Raw genomic sequence first — 18,072 nt, forward strand, 5'->3', positions numbered from 1 at the left:
ATAGTAATGCATTCTTTCCGAGCATGGACTTTCCGAGTCTTGTGCTTCCAATTTTTTTGGACAAAAACTGTACTGATTAAATGAAAATCTATGACCTGGTATCGTACAAGAAACATTTTCTCGTTTGTCCCTTCAAATAATTTCAGATGAATGGTCATGATCGCCTCTCGAAAGCTGTGTACTAATGATCAGATTATCGTAAGAGCGTTTTGAAAGTGGAATTTTTTCGTCCGATTTTCTGATTGTGTGTACTAGACATAAGAGAGACCACACTTGTTATCTCAAGCTCCCCATCAAGGTGTGTGGCATCTACCCTCCATGGTGATTGACTTACAATGCCCACTGAGGAGCCCACAAGCAAAATAAATACAAATTTTCATCTCTCTAGTATGCCTCAATAGACACCACCCCAGAGGATGTCAAGGAGGTACTAATAGAAAGAGGACCAACAACCAATTCACAAGAGCAAACAAAATGTAAAATGTTTAATTTGTCATTATATATACACTCAATCACAATGAAGAATTTAATTTAAAACAGGTGTAAACTTCTGCCCTATAATCTATGGATCTGTAGAGTTTGTTAGAAAACAAAACCTCCAATGATCAAACTAATTTCTTAATACTGTTCCCAATCCAGCCAATAATATTGCACTTTTTCTGGATGATTCTGTATCAGCCCTTATAAAAACATACTGGAAACTTGAATAACTACAGATTTAAACCCTTTCCTATATCCTACAAGTTCAACAGAAGAGAAGCTTTATCACCACATTTCAAATAGTTTAGTTAGACCATAACAAATAACACAGTGAAGAATATTCTCTTCCATTCAATTTAACAAGAGGAAAAAAAAATAGCCTTAAAAAGCCCTAAAGAATGATTAACAAATATTATAAAAAAAAAAACAAAAAAAAAAAACACTGATTGACTAAGAGGAAAGAGCGGTGATCCAACCAAGACAAAAAGATTAGAGGCTGAAGACTCTGATATAAGCAAGCTGATATATTCAAGGATCGCTTTATGGCAAATATTACCTGAAAGACATGTAAGGCTTAGCATACTGGAAACCAAAAGACATGCCTATTCCCCAGGAACAAAACCAGGCACATATCACAACCTATGCTCTGAACTTTATAATCTAGTAAAACTTAACACTGGAAAATTAGAAACATACAGAAGGATGTAGTTCTTTTTTATTTCAAGTATCATCGTATTGTGCACCTTAAAAACAACCAGGCCATCATTTTCCAGAGCAGCCTTTATTTCTCCTGAGGTTACCTGTGGGATTTTCTTTGTATCCTGAACAGTTCCTGTGGCAGTTGTGGCTGAAATCTTTCTTGATCTACCTGACCTCGGCTTGGTATCAAGAGATCCCCAAATTTTCCACTTCTTATTAACTGACAGTACTGACTGGCATATTCAAGGTTTTGATATATTTTTATATCCTTTTCCATCTTTGCAAAGTTTCATTACCTTGTTACGCAGGTCTTTTGACTGTTCTTTTCTACCTCCTCCAGTGTCTGGCTTGCTTAGTGCATCTATGTGAGAGCTAACAAACTCTTTGATTATTTATACACAGACACGAATTGTGATTTAAAAAAACACAAATGTGGGAAATTAACCTCCGATTGCCATTTTAACCTGTGTGTGCCACCTTCTGTGTCTGTACCAATGCCAAACATTCCAGGGTATGTAAACTTTTGATCAGGGCCATTTCGGTGATTTCTGTTATTATAAAAATGATCAAATCAAAAACTGTCATAATAAAGAGCTTCATGTGATTGCTATCTTAAAATAAAAGACAGTTTTTTGGCATGATCAGTCATATTTTAAATATGAATGCCAAAATTTCACAATTTCTGCCAGGGTATGCAAACTTTTCAGCAGTAGATCTTCTCCTGAGCAATCATTAATACTTCCATGTCATAAAACACTTGCAGGAAACCTGAACTCAAATGAGATCAAACAGCAGGGAACAAGAGCTTTTACTGGATTTTTACTGAGCTGAGTTTACAGCATCATTTCAGTGTGGTATTAGTGGCAACTGATGTAATCTTTTGATATGTACAGCATTTTTGGGATAGGATCTTTGTGTCTGATAGGATCACAAACATAAAAAAAAACATTGACACTGATCTAAAAAAGTGAGAAAAACAGTAACAAGACATTAGCCAACCTCATATGCATCCTGGGTCACAGGGAGATTTAAAGCTAAAAAACACATCTGATCAGTCATATTTTACATGAATTAATAAAAATAGGATATATGTTGTTATTTTGAACTTAACCACTTCCATGACGGGCATTTTCACCCCCTTCCTGCCCAGACCAATTTTTAGTTTTCAGCGCTGTCGCACTTTGAATGACAATTGCCCGGTCGTGCAACGTGGCTCCCAAACACAATTGATGCCCTTTTCCCCCCCCACAAATAGAGCTTTCTTTTGGTGGCATTTGATCACCTCTGTGGTTTTTATTGTTTGCGCTATAAACAAAAGAGCGACAATTTTGAAGAAAAAAAAAAAAAAACACAATATCTTTTACTTTTTGATTTAATAAATATCATATATTTTTTTTTTTTTAATTATTTTTCCTCAGTTTAGACCTAGACCGATACATATTCTTCTACATATTTTTGATAGCGTCTACAAAATAGGAAATAGAATTATGGCATTTTTATTTTTTTACTAGTAATGGCGGCGATCTGTGTATTGTGACCATGACATTGCGGCGGACATATTGGACACTTTTGACACATTTTTGGGCCCATTCACATTTACACAGCGATTACTGCTATAAAACTGCACTGATTATTGTATAAATGTGACTGGCAGGGAAGGGGTTAACACTAGGGGGCGCTGAAGGGGTTAAATATGTTCTAACTGTTAGGGGGAGGGGAACTCACAAGGGCAGGAGATCGATGTGTGTTCCTCTGTACTGGGAACACACATCAGTCTCCTCACCGCTGACAGGACATGGATCTGTGTGTTTACACACACAGACCCATTGTCCTGCCGTGATTGCGGGCAATCGCGGGTGCCTGGCGGACATCACGCCCCCTAGCGGCCGGAAAAGCAAGGACGTCATATGACGTCCAGTCTGAAAGACGAGAGGTTCCTGCCGATGTCATTTTACTATGAGGTTAAACAGGGTATTTATTTCCTGTTAATAATAAAAGTTGCTGTTTCTCAATTATAAAGTCATACAGTCTCTGTTTTTTTTTTAAAGTTCCAGGATTAGTAAATTCTAGAAAAATGCATTTTAATATAATATACTCATGGTATGATAGGATAGTTTATACGATTTATTACATTTTCAGTGAATGGTAAAAAAAAATAAAAAAAAAATAACCATTTTCTTTTTAAAATTACTACTTCCTGGCATTTTACATGAACCAAATTAAATGCATCCTTTATACAGATTATACAACTATACTTGCTTGCAATACAATTAGTCAGCAGAATATTATCTACATGTAAGGTAACCCTGCTTTAAAATTCATTCTTTACGGTGATCAGTAATATCATACATATATACACACACACATTAATGGGTCTCTAGGGCTAGATTCACATAGACATTAAAAGTGTGCTTAGCAGGCATTTTACCTTCCATCTTCACCTTCTAACTGTATGTTCCCAATATGCTGTGCTGTGGTACTGTATGTGCTGCCTCACATTTTATTATGGCTTTAGGAAGTCTGCAGTCTATTCACTTTAACGCAGCATAAAATATCGCATTAACACTATTTTTTTTATTTTTTTTAGGGTATACTGCAACCAATATCCTGCATTGTGATGTGCTGTAGGGAAGTTGTGTTGTGTGTGCGTTGGGGTGCTGTTCAAAATGGCTAACAAGGTACATACACATTGCATTCCAGTATGCTGCAGAAGACTGCGATTACCACAATGCACTAGGTCTGAATGGACCGAAATGTTGGGAAGTTCGTACTGACCTGAGCATATTACATGCAGTGTTCAAATTGCGCCAGGCATTCAATTGGCACAAGTGAAACACAAGTTCTGAATTCTCTTTGTATCTAATGTCTATATAAATACAGCCTAATGCCCAATATATGAAGAAATATGCAAACAGATAAAAAATATTCACTCATATTTATCCTGTATTGCGCAGCAAATGTATTTGTCCATTTCCATGAATAGGTATTATTCATTGTTGCTCTAATAAAAAAAATTGTATTCCTCTATATATAAATGCATGGGTTGAGAAATCAGATGAGCATATTAATATGGGCCATTAGGTAAGAAAGCTAGCACTGGAGCGAAATTAATATATATAAAACAGCTATCATATAGAAATAATTTGAAGGAGGGAAGCGAAAAAGGGACCGACGGTTTGTTTTGTATGTTAGGTTGCTTGATTGGTAGCTTTGTCTTTTGTTTGTATACACAAGTCGGGTGGGGTAATGTGATGTAATTGACAACAATGCCCATTTTGCGTTTAATAAAAAAATAAAAAAAATTGATATATAAATACATAATAACTTAAGTTATTTTTAGCTTTTCTACTAATAACTTTACAAGGCCTTAAATCACATATTTACCTGTATTTTTTTTATTTTATTTGATAGGTCTGAATTTTTCTAAAAGGTTTTTCGAATAAAAAAAGAAGATTGCTCTATGTACCTAGATTACTAATGTAATGCGCAGAAATAATAACCCACAGATCGCCTACATGTAGCTCTCAAAAAAATAGAAAGACCTTTGCCAACAACTTTTGGGCTTGCGTTGATGTGGCATCAGCTTGACATCAGTTTGAGATGCTTTTTTTTTTTTTTTTGTGTATTTTGTGCGTGTACTCGAGAGAGGAGCCGGACTGCAGGAGTTGGGAGTAGGCAGACCTCCCCCAGAGGCAATCTGCCACCTTTCTCCATGCCCCGGGTGGCAATGGCGGGTGTGTGAGGGGGTCCTCCCACACAAGCCCGCCCTACCTGCTCCGCTTTGAAGCCCAACGGGGCAGAGGGACTCCCTATAAGGGAGTGAGAGGATCTAGCTGCTCAACCAGCCCCGTTAGTCCTTCGCCTCTTTTTAGAGACCGCGTGGTCAAAGTGCGTGCATGTTAACTCAATTTCGAGTGCGTGTAAGTGTGGTGGTTTTTGTGGGAGGGGGGTGGGTGTACTAAGCGCAGGCTTACCTCGCATAGCACACCCACCGGGAGCCGGGCTGAGACCACCAAACTCAATTCACATGTAGCCGAGACCGGGATCCGAACCCCTAGCTGCAGAGGTGAATGGCTTGTCAGCGCAGTGCCAATCGCGTTGAGCCACCGCAGCTCCCTGGTTTGAGATGCTTTTGAGACCATTCAGAATACCATAGGAGTATAAACCCTGTCCAATGCAAACAGAAGCCCAGAAACACACACCTTTAATAAGACTACAATTCCCAATAAATGGATTACCAGTGTCGCAAGGGCAAACAGTACAAAGGACCAAAGCGTAAAAATAAGTAAAATGTAGCAATCCTCCCTAAAATGTTGTATCCGTTTAGGGTTTTGCTGCTTCAAGTGCCCTCTCACTTCCTTCAAATACTACAATAAAGGGTTCTTTCCTACGTCTGTGGAAAAACTGAACCTTGGGTAGCGAGATTAACCATGTACTTACCTAAATTGCAAGGTGGCCTCGGTCTCCTGCACATCGCCAAATACTACCAGGCGGCCCAATTACCAAAATATGCCTCCCACAAAACTCCTCTCTGGGTAGCACTGCAATACGTAGAGTGTGACCCCCTTCCCCTTGGCCAACCTACTGTGGTTTCCCTCAAGCAACCGCAAGACAGTGAGGAACCTGGTCATTTGCCACTCCTTGCAGTTGTGGGATAATCTTAAAACAAAAATGTAGATTCCAATATCCTCATAACCATCTTCTATCCCATTTATGAAATCCCGCTTTTTATCCAGCGTGGACATCCCCCTTCTCCTTTAACCGATGGTCTGCAGCGAACCTAATCCGAGCCCATAAATTCACAACCCCTGACACCTTTAAAACATTTCCCACTCTTTGTGAAACATACGGAATTCCTTGCACAGGGCTTAATCTCTTTCTACTAACAATTATTAGATCCACCACCTTACACATCTCTACACTATGTAAACAAATGGGAATAGACATGTGCATTAGTTTTCATCCAAATTTCGGGGATTTTCGCTTTAACAAAAGATAACGAATGCACAGAATCTGAAATCCGAAATATCCGACATGAAAAATTCTTTATTTTGTTGCGACAAGAGTTCGATCTATATAGAAGATTCAACATGACGGTGACAATAGCGAACAGTGTCTATTGAACCTGCGGTTGAATGTGCCTAACCTAACTCCATTCGTCTAAGATTATTCGACAGAGAGAAAAAATTTGACATTATAGAGACATGAAGACGAAGCAGCTACAAACATGATCACCGCAAGTGGACATTTATGGTCAAATGCTCTGCCCATAGGCTATAGAATAATTCTAATGTTGGTTGATTAGTAATAATAATTAAATATAATTATTACTAGTCATACATTAGAATTCTACTATAGCTTGTGGGCGGAGCATTCGACCGGAAATGTACGATTGCGGCATCATACAATTTAGCCGCTTCATCGAATCTTCTTAGAACATTCGACAGACACCATAAGCCTTGAATGACAGATTCGACCTTAATTCTGATTTTTGGATGAATGCATTTTTTACGAAACTAAATATATAAACGAATTTCAGAACTAATTAAATAATTTTATTTTTTGAACGAAGCAGAAACAAAATATTTCAGTGTGCACGTCTAAATGGGAATCCAATCTGGGCTTACAATTGGATGCCAACGACTGGTCCAACATCTGGCTGCCAGAAAAATCGGCCTCACAAAATGTTATGGCCTCTGAAACTAAATTACAAAGTATTAATGTGCTGGTACCTGGTCCCTTCCCGGATTGCCAAATATCTTCCATCCTACTCTACTGCTTGTTTCCGAGGTTGTCCGGACAATGACACGCACCTTCATATGTGGTGGAGTTGCCCGCTAGCCCAATCATATTGGGCCGACATTTTCTATATACTTTCCACCCTTATTGGCAACACCTTAGCCCCTGACCCAGCCATGGCTCTACTCAACAAGAAACTTCCTGATGTAACCCATCTTCAATTCAAGCTACTCCTGCAGGTTATGACTGCTGCAAAGCAAACCATTGTGAAGGCCTGGAAAAACCCACACCTCACTGTCTTGGAAACCAAAAATAGGGTTACCAGAGCCATGGTCCATCCCAAAATAGAAGCAGTTCTCCTAGACAGGGTCAAACAGTTTGCATGCCTTTGGAAACCCTGGGTCGACCATTACCTCCCTCCTGACTTCGATAACGCTTTACTATAACCTTGAATAGCCTTTTAGATAACTTGGTCTACTCATAGAGACCAGATCTCTCTCTCTCTCTCTCTCTCTCTCTCTCTCTCTCTCTCTCTCTCTCTCTCTCTCTTTCTCTCTCTCGTAAATTTTTCAGCTCCGACCTATCTACCCATCATCCTGAGACTGGACATTACCCAGTAACTGCAATCCCCCCAAGGTCAGACCTACAAATGCTCTCAATGTTTCTCCTACAATTTAACCTTTATCCGTGTCGAAGACTCTTAGACACTTTTTTTTTTTTTTTGTTAACCAAGAGGTAACTCCGACTGGAGCCCCTGATTATTAACCTTTGTTCTTAGGAACCATATCGGTTCCTGGATTTCACCTACCAACAATCTGCCAAGTGTTCCCCAAACCAACCCACACCGCGTAGCCTTACGATGCCTTTTTATGCCTTGTTTTTTTTATCTATGTTTTGTTGGGCTGTGTTCCTACCGCTGCAATGTGTCACTATACTACTATTGCATCCCCTTATCCTGGAGGAAGATTTATTTTTAATGCATCCTGTTGAAATTTATTATTCTTTCCTTCAAGAAAAATAAGTAAATGTAATCAATCAAGGATGGACTCCAATTCAGCGATAACCAATGTGCAAGGGACTTTGTATTGGATTGTGTTTCATTTTTAACCTTTAGAGTATTAGTAACAAAAATAAAATCAATAAAGAAGTATAAAACATTAATAATTGCACATAATGACCTAAAACATAATGAACTTCCTAGTTTATGACAAGATGATTGTAAATCCTATTATGCTGTGAAAAAGCCTCTAATCTTCGTCAGAGGGCATTAGTACTATGATGTGCAGGAAACATACCTAGGATGCATGCTTGTCAAGAGTCACTGGCTCAGCAAATAACAAAGACTCAAATAGAAAGCATGTTCTTGGTTACAGGTCATAGCCTGGTTCAGGTAGGAAATGCTGTAAGAAGCAGGATGCACAGAATGACTTCCCACTGTCTTAAGCGAGTCCCTGTAATGCTTTGGTCCACAATTTGACCATTAATTCAGAAAAATCACAAATGCATAGCCATGTCGTTTAAAGGGCAAATGCCGTCTTTTTAATTTTATTGCTTGACGTACAGGAGAAAGATGGGATTAAAGCTGAACCCTGGGCAGATGCAAAACCCATATTAAATCCAATTATGTTTTTGGTAAAAAATCATTACATTTATTTTTTGCAAGAATTGGTCTTAAAATATCAGCTTTCTATAAAATGGCACTCACTCTGAGCTTGCATTTGAAGAAATACTGTAGTTCCCTTTCCAGGACGTAAAAACAGTAATGACCTCATCAGCTGTACTAGGTATAGGGGAACTTCACCTAAGAAGGCAAGTTTGCTTTTCCTCCTCCTCTTTTTTTGCGTGGTTGTTGTTTTTGGATAGAATGTGGAAGAGTTTCCTTGCTGTTTGTATCTCATGGGAGGGATTCCCTATCCAGAACTGACTGAATACATTGCAAGGAAATGTTAGAATTCCATGAAGAAATATATCGCTGCTTGTGCCATGCTTTCTATGTGACCATAATTCCCATTATATGTACCACATTCTACACCGGCCGATATTCCGATCTTACTGCAAATCTGTATATATATATACACATATATATATATATATACGCACATACACACACACACACACAATCTTTATTGACATGTAAAACCAAGTATCCTCCATGGGCAGACACATCAATCCAGGCTATCTAGGCCTAAGTCCCATTAAGGAGATGCAGCACGTTTGTTTATTTGTGCCAAGAAAGTGATAGTCTTCTTGGTTCATATAATATTGGGGAAAAAAAGTCCCCTACTGGTTAAATGTTAAGTGATATGTCCACCCCGAGACAGAACTTTTGTATCCAACTTAACGGAAAATAAAACAAAAATAAAACACTGGCACACTATGTCACAAGAGTGGTGTTGGTCACACATCAAATTTATCACACATGCCCATGGATAATGACATATTACACATGCATGGGGCAAAAAAAACACAGCCCTGTAACACAGGCATTAAAAACACCCTCTCATCCGATGTGGCAGAATCATGGAGCTCAAGCTCACAACTCTCTGCTGCGTTAATTGTTAGGCATGACGCTGAAAGCGCCTGTCTCACACCAGCCATCATGTATTATAATATGTGGACTGACATAAAAATAAATGAGATAAAAAAATGTAAGCTAGTTATAGAAAACACTAATACAAATTAGATGCTGCCCAGCATGAACTTGTCAGTAAATATTCACACCATCAAAATAAGCAAGGAATGTAGATGTTTACATGCACGGTTCTTGAAGTCATGAGAGCTGGAGAAAAAGAAAAATATGGCAGTTGCCTTCAGCAACCAATCACATTTGGATCCTACCTGGCCTAATTTGACTGGAAAGTAAAAGAATCCTATCGGGTGCACAGAGTAACATATTAAATCCCACAACACTACCTGGAGTTTGCATGTTCACCCTGTGCCTGCGTGGGTTTCCCAAGGGGACTTTAGTTTCCTCCCACACTCCAAAGACATGCTGGTAGGTTAATCAGATCCTGACTAAATTGGCCCTAGTGTGTATCAATGTGAATTAGGGAACTTAGATTGTAAGCTCCTTGAGGGCAGGGACTGATGCGAGTGTACAATGTATATGTAAAGAGCTGTGTAAATTGACAGCGCTATATAAGTACCTGAAATAAATATTAACTTTAGATCGTTCCATAAAACTTTTTATGACATATAGAGCATGATAATGTTATACTTCCTCACACAAACATATTATTAAGAAATATTTTGGTTCTATCGCTGGTGAAGGAGCAACAAACAACTGCTCAGGCGTTCTTTAAGCTATAGTATTGGCTGAGGATATTTACATAGGATCCTAGATACACCAACTAATCAGTCACCTAATTTGTAACTATGTTTTATTGTTTTTCAGAATTTGCCGAGACAATTGCCAGTTTCAAAAGGATTTACCAGCATTTGTCAACATGCGTAGATATACTGGGAATATTAACCACTTCAGCCCTGGAAAATGTACTCCCCTTCATGACCAGGCCATTTTTTTGTCACTGCATTACTTTAAATCACAATTGTACCGTTGTGCGACGCTGTACCCAGATAAAATTATGTCCTTTTATTCCCCACAAATAGAGCTTTCTTTTGGTGGTAATCAATTATCACTATTTTTTTTTATTTTAATTTTTTGCACTAAACAAAAAAAGACAGACAATTTTGAAAATTATATATATATATATATATATATATATATATATATATATATATATATATATATATATATATATATATATATATATATATATATATATATATATATATATATATATATATATATATATATATATATATATATATATAGATATATAGATATATATATATAGATATATATATATAGATATATATATATATATATATATATATATATATATATATATATATATATATATAGATATATATATATAGATATATAGATATATATATATATAGATATATAGAGAGAGAGAGTTGCACCTATCATGGCCTAGGGGTGGTCCGTGTTGATCCAATGGCTGCTGTTCGACGAGTATAAAGGGAAAGTGACAGCGGTGCGTAGCCACGCCCTCTGTTGAAGTCGGAAGTGACGAAACGTGTCAGGGCGTGGCTACAACGGCGCTACAAGGAAGACAGCACACGTTCCATTGTTTACCAGCCAACTAGGATTCGATCAGGATTCGATAAAGTTTCGAATATCTACTACCATCTACACAGCGTGTGCTTAGCCACTGTATGTGGAGGACGGCGGTGAACGGTTTTGTTTTTACATGTTCATTTACATCAATGATTCTGTACGGGCATTATTAATAGGCTTGCTCTTAAACTCATGCGGGGGGTCACTTCTTAACATTATCACACTATCTCTGTGTCTTTTATGTACCTTTGCTGAGACTAATCCTGTCAGGGTCTGGAGGAATATTGGATGGTGTGATTGAGACACAACATTGTTTTCTCTGTGGTAAGCCTGCACCCCATTTACCTGGGTGATTTCTTTTGATCGGTGTAGGGTGCACTAACACCTGTTATAAGAGCACCTAGCACATCACACAATTTTCTCTCCCACATTGCACATTATTTGGACTGGATTACACCACTCCACAGCGCTGTTTTATCATTTTATCCTTTGAACGTCCGTTCAAAGATCACTTTGATACTTTGTTTTATACTTTTAAATGGGATTTTTTATTCCGTTTTTAAACAGCTGCTTTTAGGATAATACCTTGATTTTATTGACTGGTATCTCCTTTACTTGTTTGTTACTTTGGAATAGTTGATACATTGTTCTCTGGCGCCGGAAGTGCAATTATAGGCCTTTTTCTTGCACCTTTTACATATATACACACACACTAGCTGAATACCCGGCGTTGCCCGGTCTTCCCATCTTAACCTTTTGGGGAGGAAAATCATAGTAATATAAATATACCCATATTTTATATAAGGGTGTAGGTAAGGGTTAATTTAACTGTCATATATTTTTATTTGGCATATAAATAATATGTGTACCAGGTATTATTGAAATATCTCCAGGCGTACAGAAGTTATGTGGGAACATACATTTCCCATTGATTTGCATGGGACTTTAAACAAAAACCCTGACCCTCACAAATGGGGGTAGTTAAGGGATACATTAACTATCCTATAGTTTAAGTGGACATATAAGTAACATGTGACCAAGTGTTATCAAAATATCTACAGCCATTTGGAAGTTATGAAGTAACATGTATTTCCCATAGAGTTGAATGGGACTTTAAAGGAAAACCCAGACCATGGCAAATGGGGGTGGGTAAGGGTTAAACAACCTATCATATGTTTGTTGCTGACATATAAGTAACATGTGTGCCAAGTTTCATGTTAATATCTTTAGCCGTTTGGACGTGATGCTGGAACATTATTATATATATATATATCTCTATAAAAAATAAAATAAAATAATAATTTCTACATCAATTTAGGCCAATATGTATTCTGCTAAATATGTTTGGAAAAATAAAATCCCAGTAAGCGTATAAAGATTGGTTTGCCAAAAGTTATAGCGTCTACAAACTATGGGATATATTTGGGGACTGTGATATCACAGCGAACACATTGGACATTGACACTTTTTTGGGAACACGACACCAATACAGTGATCAGTGCTAAAAATAGGCATTGTCACTGTACTAATGACAATGGCTCGGAAGGGGTTATCATCAGGGGCGATGAAAGGGTTAACTGTGTTCGTAGCCAGTGATTGTGTACTGTGGAGGGGTTGCTGTGACTAAGGGAAGACATAGATACAGGAACATAGGATCCATGCCTTTCCTACTGACAGAATGGCAATTTGTCTTGTTTACATAGGCAGACTGCTGTTCTGCCTCTGTAACGAACAATCAGCGGGTGCCGGCAGACATCGAGTCAGCGGTACCCGCTGATCAGCTCCCACTGTGCGTAATCACAGCAGGGGCAAGCCTCCGCGCCCGCTACCCAGAAGTGCAGGATTATATATATATATATATATATATATATATATATATATATATATATATATATATATATATATATATATATATACACACACACACATACACATACATACATACATACACACACGTGATCCTCTGCAAAGCAGCTGCCCTGTAGCAGTAAAACTGCTATAGGATAGCCATTAAGGTCACTAAGGTTTTGTACTGTTTCCAGAGAGAACCTTTAACAATACACTCCAAGCTACTCCCAGCTCCAACTATTTTCCATTGTGTTTGCAAGACAATCATGTGCTGCCACAAATACCTGTAAAGTAATACACTTGGTCACAAAGTAAAGCATCTTGTATTCATGATGCACTGGTGCTTTTATTCTGGAATAGATCCCTCAAAGTCTCTTTGACAGCTGTCTGACTTCCTGTCCCCCATGTTAGCCATGGAGAACTGGAAGCTCCTATTGGCTGTTCAGAAAGAGAACTCAGCAGAGCCTCTGGCTTACAAAGATATGGTTCCAAATACAATAAAAAATAAAACAGTGGCCTTTTAAATTCCCAGAGGACTCTGAAATCTCTGCATAGCTTGAATGCCCAGTCATTAACCAATACAAGTTTTATAAATGTAGCATAAATCCTCGAATTTACATAAATCATAGGTATTAAGTCAGATAGACATTGTACCTACAACATCCCTTTGCATTGTCTTATCTTATCTCCACTATACTGTTGTAGCACTCACCCTTGCAAGGGCAGCTGAATTTCCTACAGGGTCCTTTACCAGGTTAGTGCAACAGCAGCCAGGTACACAGCAACATTCACTCTTCTGGCTCAATGAACAATCTAGGGGTTGCCTCTTTCTAACATTTATTGCTGAACAATTTGGATAGGTATGGGATACTGGGATGTGGGATACTCCATTAGCAATGAACAGTAACAAGAGGACACTCACACTGTCACGACTGCTTAGGGCAGTCCCCTTAGTAATTAATCACAAAATGTACAGCACTGAGACACTGTCAGAAAAATCCCAGGCCAGGCAACACTAGTACTAATATACAAGGGATAGCAACAGCAGCAAACACAAGGATCCTACACACAAACCTGTACTCACAATGTCCCTGAATACTTGGATGCCTCATTCCAATATCAGACAGACATTTCTCCAGTGAACTCTCCAGACCAGAACCTCAGCGAAATCCCTTGATTAGTTAAAGAGACTTTGAGCACACAGGCCCCCCAAGCTTTAGCATAGTTGGGACCTCGATGAGCATGCATAGATTTTCAGTTGGGCTGCCTAGAAGAAGAGCAGTAGCCCTTCAAGCTGGGAACATCTCCTCCTAGACAAGAACGAGGCTGCTTTGGGCTTCAAAATATTTATGCACCCCCCAGCCACATTCTGGGCACCCTCTCTTTAGGGATTGGCGGAGACAACATAAATATTCAGGTAATGCGAGAAACAATAAAACCTGCAGCCAGTGGAGCCCAGAACAGTCCAAAGCAATCACAAACTGCTCCATGGATTACAGTGGAGCCAAAAGAACTAAATGTACCTAGCTTTCCTAGCAACCTATATAGGGGGGTGCTACAATGTTCCAGCAGTTGTGCAGCGTGTCTAAATATGACTGAAATATGACTGACTGAACAGTCCAATGGGCACCAGAATTTGACCTCTCTGCCCTGTGCACGTTGTAAGGAAAGGCCAGTTAAAAAAATGATATGCAGCTATACCCTTGCATTGCGATTAAAATCCATGTTTTAAATTTAAAGTCTAAAATGCATAACAATAGGGACCCGTTGATCAACATATACAGTATATCACAAAACCTCATCCAGTATATCACCTCATACGTACATATACATCCAGTATATCACCTCATCCAACTTTTCAGCAGAACTGGATTTCTTAGGATGTTTCTCCTGTTAATCAATAAAGATTCATTTAAAATTTAGGTAAGACATGTTTACCTAACTGTTTTTTTGTCCTGCCAATTGCTTCTTAATGTAGAACCATTTCCTACAGTGGTGACAGGTCCTCTTCACAGTGCTGAACTGCTGGAGCTAAGGGGCCAACTTCCGCAGCTCTAACACTGCAGTACTTTGAAGAAGTCCTGATGGCCAGCCGCCCTTTTATATCTCTCTCTCTCTCTTCCATTCAGAAAAGTCCTTGAAATGCTTTCACACAATGCAACAAGTTCTGTGAATGGGAGAGAGGCAGATGAATGAAAAGGATCCCCTTCCCCTATTTACAAAACATGTTAAAGCCCAGGTTCACACGGGGCTGCGGGAGTGAAGCTGTGCGAGTTCAGCTGAACTCACACAATTTCACTCCCATTTGTCAGTCCTGATTTTGGCCGCGATTACAGAGACATACAGTATGTGCAGTCTCTGCACAAATGTCATTGTAAATCAAAGGATGAAATCGCAAAAAGTAGTACAGAAACTACGTTTTGAAAATCGGTGCAGCGCCACACCGATTAGGACAGTGCCATTGCTGGTAAAATTCAGCTGATTTGACATGTCAAATCGTACCAACGTGAACCAGGGCAAAGTCTGAAAACAATGCAAGGACTTTTGTGAATGAAGGAGAGGGCAGAAAGGAGCAAGCAGCTGTCGGGACACAGTTAAAATGGATGCAGCCAGACTCAGTGGAGGGAGATTTCTGCAGTATATTTGACAAGTACAGAATCACAGTATATATAATAATATGCAAAGTAGTTGGAGGGAAGCTTCAGAATGGAAAATATGTTTTTATTACAGATTATATGTGCAGACTGCAGCTTCCCTTTAAGAGAAGGAGCTGTCTAGTTAGCAAAGGGAAAACATGTGTTGACCTTAGTGCAGTGCTCCTTATTTACCAAGTTCAGAATTCACGCAACACGAACCATCTTGACTCCTTAGTCAATTAACCCCATTTTCCCCAGTGAAGAGATAAGGGAAATAGGTGCATGGTTGACAATTGGCAATCAGCTACTTCTTTTTTTAGTCTGCACTTCAAAATGACAGATAAAACTACAGGTCCTATTTCTAAACTTGCAGTTCCCGATCTACAATAAGAGTTTCAGCCCGATAATATCACTCGAACATTTCCAGGGGGTATTTGGGATTTAAGAGATCGACACTTCCATTCATGCCTACTGGGATAGGAGCAGCCAGGTCTGCAATGTAATAAGACGATAATCCACCCAGACGGCAATTTATCATGTTTGGCTAGAACATTCCATTGCCCTCTAGCCACACTCCTGGAACGTGTACCCTGCACCCTACACTTGTGTAAAAATACTGGACGCTTTTTTAGTATCACCATAAATGATAACACATTAATCAAAACAACCAGCATCAGAAGTCTGAATATAAATGAACTGCTGAAAAACGACTTGTAACTATGTCAGCTTAGCACTCAATGACACTTCAGGGCCTCATTCATAAACGAGGACCATTGATAACTCACAATGGCCTTTAACATCAACCACAAATAGTTTTCTGTATTTTCACAAGCACCATGCCTGCATTTAAAGTGACACTAAACTCTGGTTAAAAAAATAAAAAATCTATCCCAGTACAGTGTAACCTTGGATTACGAGCATAATCCTTTCCAGGAGAATGCTTGCAATCCAAAGCACTCGCATATCAAATCGTGTTTCCCCATAGAAGTAAATGGAAACAAAGATAATTTGTTCCGCATTGACTTCTATGGCATGCAATACCGCATGTGGCCAGAGGTGGGGGGGGGGGCGCCAGAGAGCCTCGGAAATACTCAGGGACAGCTCGGCTGATTTCGGAAACGGAGTATTTGCAAAAGTGATTCCGAACAGCTCGGAACGGCTCCAAACCGTTCCCAATGTCACCGGCGCCCCCGGCCACACCTATGCAGTTGCTTTTAAACCATTTCTGCAGTGTATTTTGTGTTTTTGCATGCGTATTTCGTTTATGCATTTTTCATTTTCCATGCTTTTTTTTGCCCAATTTGTTGTTGGGTGGATTAAAAAATGAAAAAATCGTGGCAAAAAACACACTACATGCAATTTCTCCATTAAAGTCTATATAACCAAAAACGCAACATTTTGCTTTAAAAAAAAGTCCCTGACCCTTTCCAAAAACGCAGCTGTTGAAAAAATAGATGTGAACGCGTCCAATAAGAAACCATGTTAAATGGACTGTAGTGCGTTTCTGGAAAAAGCATTAAAAAAAAAAAAAAAAAAAAACCTATAGGTGTAACCAAACCTTAAGGCGGCGGTTAGCCCTGGTTCACATATACGTGAATTGGATGCACTTTGAACCCATTCACATGACACGTGAACTAAACCGGCTTTCTATGGAACTGGATCACATATGTGCGGGCCGGCCGCAGTGCGTTAAAAAAAAAGTCCAGTTCAGGTGCAAATCGCACCACAACTGCTGAACAACATCACACCGGAGGCTAGGTTCACACTGCTGCGAATTTTGCGGCTGCGATTTTGCCGCAATTTAAGAGACATCTGTGCAGGGTTCAATGTAAATCGCGGCCCAAAATCACAAAAAGTAGTACAGGAACTACTTTTTGAAATCGGTGCAGCGCCGCAGATGCGGCGTCGCACCGATTAGGACGGTGCCATTGCCGACAAATGCCACCGATTTGAGATGCGATTTGACATGTGAAATCGCATCTCAAATCGTACCCAGTGTGAACCTGGTAGGACTCTTTTTTAGAAATCGCACTGAAACTGGCCCTGCACATTTGTGAACCTAGTCTTATGTACTTGAAGGTATCAGTTTGAGTTTTGAAGTAGTACATGAACGGTATGGGTATCGGCGCAGCGCTATCGTTTGGTGCAACTTTAGTATCTGGGACAAAGCTCACAATTCCTAGATTTAACTCTTTATTTAGGACAAATTGAAAGATAACCAATGTCTTTTTCTTTTACAAAGGAGCATGATAACTTTTTAAATAAGGCCCATTTACACCGTGCATTTGCGATCTAGCTGCGCTGTAGCGCGTTATGATGTGCGATCACACTATTCCACAATACAATTTAAAGCAGTGGTTCTCAACTCCTGTCCTCAAGACCCACTAACAGGCCAGATTTTAAGTATTACCTTGGGGAGACGCAGACTAGAATGCTGCAATCACTGAGCAGCAAATGATATCAGCTGTGATGTATTTCAGTTATCTTGCAAACCTGGCCTGTTAGTGGGCAGGAGTTAAGAATCAC

The 18,072-nt window shown here is 39.2% G+C and overlaps 1 protein-coding gene across 1 annotated transcript in view; it reads right to left on the reverse strand.

The window, feature by feature from the left end:
* NAV3 (neuron navigator 3) overlaps positions 1-18,072 on the reverse strand; it is a 789,636-nt gene that overhangs the window by 770,253 nt on the left and 1,311 nt on the right. The window lies entirely within an intron of this gene.

Source organism: Rana temporaria, chromosome 3 (genome assembly GCF_905171775.1).
Source record: "Rana temporaria chromosome 3, aRanTem1.1, whole genome shotgun sequence".
Taxonomy (NCBI): Eukaryota; Metazoa; Chordata; class Amphibia; order Anura; family Ranidae; genus Rana; species Rana temporaria.